This window comes from Eptatretus burgeri, chromosome 1, assembly GCF_056783735.1.
Source record: "Eptatretus burgeri isolate ZD-2024b chromosome 1, Ebu_testis_v1, whole genome shotgun sequence".
NCBI classification, from domain to species: Eukaryota; Metazoa; Chordata; class Myxini; order Myxiniformes; family Myxinidae; genus Eptatretus; species Eptatretus burgeri.
In genome coordinates this window covers 5,405,510-5,410,519 of record NC_140961.1, presented here as the reverse complement: position 1 = coordinate 5,410,519, position 5,010 = coordinate 5,405,510, and positions in this window count along the sequence as shown.

Sequence of the window (5,010 nt, the reverse complement as noted above, 5' to 3'; positions counted from 1 at the left end):
AAAAAAAAAAATTCTCTATTTTTTTTTGGGGGGGGGTAACAATTTTTTGTGGGGGGTTGGAAATCACTTAAAACATGTAGAAATGCAAAAAAAAACTCTAACAATTTTTTTGGGGGGTGGGTTGGAAATCACTTAAAAAATGTAGAAATGCAAAAAAAAAAAAAAAAAAAAATTCTCTAACAATTTTTTTGGGGGGTGGGTTGGAAATCACTTAAAACATGTAGAAATGCAAAAAAAAAAAATTCTCTAACAATTTTTTTTTGGGGGGGTAACAATTTTTTGGGGGTTGGAAATCACTTAAAACATGTAGAAATGCAAAAAAAAAACTCTAACAATTTTTTTGGGGGGTGGGTTGGAAATCACTTAAAACATGTAGAAATGCAAAAAAAAAATCTATTTTTGGGGGGAGGGGGAATTTCTTGGGGGGGGGGTGAGAAATCACTGAAAACATGTAGAAATGCAAAAAAAAAAAATTTCTCTAACAATTTTTTTTTTGGAGGGGGGATAGTTACTGTTGTGACTGACTGTAAATTAAATGTAATGCAAAGGTTATAAAATCCCCATCTACTTCTCATTCCATTTACCCTTACATGGCCAAGTCAAAAATTTAATGGCATGATCCTTGGACCATACCTAACCCCGCCCCCCACCAAGTTTTGTCGAAATCCGTCGAGGAGTTTGTCCGTAATACTGTTCACAAACAAACAAACAAACAAACAAACAAACAGAAAGGGGTGAAAACAGTAACCTCCATCCATCTTCGAAGATGGCGGAGGTTAATAAACTAACTCACGCTTGGCGTAGATTTGCAAAAAGAATGAAATGAACGCTATATGGTGGCCATTTTGAATTTCATGAGGTGGATTGCTTCCACGTTTGTCAAAATAGAATATCAAGCTCACTCTGAACATGTGCTATGAAGACATCTTTTTCAGAAGTGTCCATGTGTCTGAACTGGGTTCATTTCACAAAAACGAGAAATTGACTTCGCACAAACCTGTCACCACACCCCCTGTCAGCAAAAATGGAATAAGATCCATCAAACTAAGAATTGAGCTCACAGCCATGGATTTCCTTGCTCTCAGAACTCCAATCAACCATCATGCAAAAATGTTTACAATTCCGGCTGGCGTGTAAATTCTGCTGTATGGAGTTTAGAAAACAGCTCAATAATACCCCAGAATTTGAACACCTGTGGCCTTCTATTGTAAATGATCTCTGTACTGAGACTGTGAAGTGTCGCGTCCCCATTCCTTCATGGAATGCTATTGTATGGATAATGGGTGCTTCATCCGAGCCTACATTGGACGACGATGTTGACATTGAGAAGAAACACCAGTCGAAAATCCTGTCAATGGTGCAGGATTTTACACACCTCCAATCGAATAGTCACAAGCTAACTCCCAAGTCATCGTGCTTGGGACCAGCATCAAAGCATCTTACAGGAGCAATGCACATGCTAAATTTGGTGCATCAATTTGGATACTGCTCGTCGTATTCTACGACACTTTGTTGCGAGAGCGACTTGGCATGCCTCCAGCTTACGTCTCCATTCTGCCAGGATTTCAGAAGAAAGAACCCAGTATGTTGGTTTGGGATAACACTGATTTTAGTGAGGAGATGCTCTCTGGAGTGGAACAACCCACCACACCAATGGCATTTTGATCCAAATTCCATTGAATATCCATGAAATGCATGGACGAGAGACCACCGCAAATAGTAAAGTACTACCATCCACAAGCCAATCACTGAGTTGACCCTCCATCAAGCAAAAATTTGTGAAGGACCGAAGACATGTGTGTGACCTTAGTTACTGGATGCATATATTCATAATGTACAAAGGAGAGCTGCTAAAAATATTGACAGTGCTTTCGTTTTCAACAAGCATTTGACGAAGGTTGCAACAACTTCCCTAACTGGACCGGATTCAACACGCTCCTTCACAGTGATGAACTGTTGTCACAGTCAAAAGTTGCGTACCTACCGGTGATTGATGCATCTCCAACTCAGATGGACTGCGTGGAGACCATATTGAGGCGATCAATAGAATTCGCAGATTTACTGGAACTGCAGGAGATCATCATGGTTTTTGATCACAGCACAAATGCAAAAGCCCAAGAGGTCAGATAGATGAATGAAGAGTTCAGCCAACATCTCGTGATCAGGCTCGGAGGGTCACATGGTGCTGGCGTATCTGGTCATGTGGTGCTGGCCTATCTGGTCACAATTGGAAAACAAGTAGGGAGTGCGGGTTTGACAGACATTCTTATAGAAGCAGGGGTAATTACCAAATGTTCAGTGAATCAGGTACTGAAAGTACTACAATACAATATTTTTTTAAACAGGTCCACAGCCTTACTTCTAATTTTTGAAAATCAAGGATATTTTGATGCGTTTTGTGCTTTAACTGGTATATTGGACGAGTTACTCAATTTTATTGAGTTATCTCCATGGATGCGAGTAGGTTAAGTACTGTAATAATTGACATTTTTCTCACTTTTGCGTGTAATATGCTTTCGGTTGCACAAGACCTGGTTTCTCTAAACATTTCAAGACTCCACCTCAAGATGTCCATTTTGTCAATTTATTTCTCTCACACGGATAATAAGTCGGCCACTGATCCTTATGTTGGCTTTGGGTCAACATGTGCAGTAGCTGATGGGGCGAGAACGTTCACAGGCACCATTAAACCCATTTTGTCAGAATTTTACTTTGTCCATCCACATGGAATAGGAACACGACAGGACACAACATCAGTCCCCAATGATTTTTTGAACTGAGGTTTGACTGTATCTCCCAAAGTCTTTTTATCGAGGCGTACGCTTGCAGTAACTGTACACATTTAACCACCTGCGATATCTCCTTCCCATTGCGATAGTTCATTTTCGGATTCAGAGTATCAAAATGTACAGGAATCATCAATTTTCATGCATTTCCCCAAGTCGGAATCACAATAGTCATTTATAAGCAGTTTCCGGACCGATAGATTCGTCTGTATCATAACAAATACACTCCAAGTAATATATTACCTCCGCCGCCGAAGGTGGATGGAGGTTGTGTTTTCACGTCTGCCTGTTTGTCTGTGTCTGTCTGTCTGTGCATGATATCTCAAAAAGTTAGGGATGGATTTGGACGAAACTTGCTGGATAGGTTGGGTTTGTGATTTTTGATTCGATTTTGGTGAAGATCCAGATCCGGATCTAGACACAATAATTTTTTTAAATTACCCCATGCAGGCAAAGTGAAAAACGTGGTTAAGCAATTGGTTCACTCTTGTCTGTTTGTCCTTCTGTGAACAAATGTATACTGTCCAACCATCCCAATTTCAGTGGGACAGTCCCGGTTTGACATCACACGTCACGCTTTTCAACTGACCACTGCAATGTTCCACTTTCACACGTTAAATGGATAAAAATAGGGAGATTCAGTGAATTGTTTTTGATTTTTTTTGGCAGCGTTGACACCTTATGGACAAAGCCGTACGAGGTAATAGGAATCGGTTCTTCTTCACCAATGTACTCCACTTTGCTGATTCTGGTTCACGTGCTACTGTCTTTCGCTGCAAGCAATGCCGACAATGAGCGCTGCTTTTCTCTGGTCCATAAAATTGACTCAGAGAGCAGAAGTCACCTGGAGAGGAACGTGATGGCATCGCTGCTGATGCTCAAGATAAACAATCGCTCAAAATCCTACAACAGAGCTTCTGAAGTTGAACAAATCAGCTGTTTGGAAATACAATGCCGATCATGGTAGCTAATATGCCTGGTGTTGCCTTAATGGTTAGGATGGTGAGCTTGGGATCCTGGGATCCTGAGTTCAAATCTCCCTCTGAATTAATACCAGGTGGGGTTTACCCTGCCTGTCATCCTTCCGAGGTCGGCAAAATGAGTGCCAGCTTGCTGGTATCCTGTGTCGGAGTGGCGACCCATCCAGGATTGTGCCCAATAGCCAAGGAGACTGCTTCAGCAGCACCAACGCTCTGCACAAAGTATGGTCCCAATTGATGGATGGAAGGATGGTGGCTATGGCCAGACAGCTGCATCAGCCACAGTTGAACACAGTCTATTTTCTGATCTGAATGCTGATGTGGATCCAATTCATGCTGATGTTTCAGTTGAGTTGATAACATTGCATTGTCTCCTTCTAATTTATGTGACATTAATATGAAAGATATCCTCTCATTTGCACCATTTTATCTAATTTTCATTTTGTTTATGCAAAGTTATCATGTATTGCAATGCTGTTCCAGCTGCTGCCATGCTGTTCATACTAATTTCAGTCATATGGTGAGAAAGAAAACAACATTCTGCAAGTGCTGATGACGTCAATACACAACACAATGACAACAAACAAAGTTTCATGTGTCAGTGTCTATGGGAAGGTCAAGATCGGGTATGAGAACCAAGGGCGGACACAGACCATCTTTCGGAAGATCAGTCACAGCTACCAATCAAAGTCTTACAACATGATTTTAATTTATTACTGTTAAAGGTCAAATTTCGGACCAATTACTCACCGACTTCGTGTTGAAAATGGTATAAAAAACAGTGAAAATGCACAATACAGCTCATAAAATCCTCGGGCTTTGGGGCCACAAGGGAGGCAGGCCCCAAACTCCACCAGTTATTGCACAGCTTGTGCTAATGTGCTCACCATCCCACCTAACAACAGCTCACAGGTTGGACAGGCAGCAAATTTCGGTTTATGATGGAGAATCAATTTAATTTCAATTGAGTGTTATATTTTAACATGAATCGGAACATGAATTAGAAAACCAACCATAAGTTTAGTCGTACCTTAGCTCTGAATTTGTCCCGATGGCACATCGGCAGAGAGTAGTGAGATAACATTTTTACTCAGTCTGCCTGTCTGGCAGTTAAACAAAATTAACAAGAGTTCAAAGAACATGATACACCACACAGTGTTCAGGTGTATATAGGAGGGTCTTGCCGTTCATGGGGGTTACGTTCTTGAAAATCCTTGTGACGTCGTAAAATAATGCATCGAAGA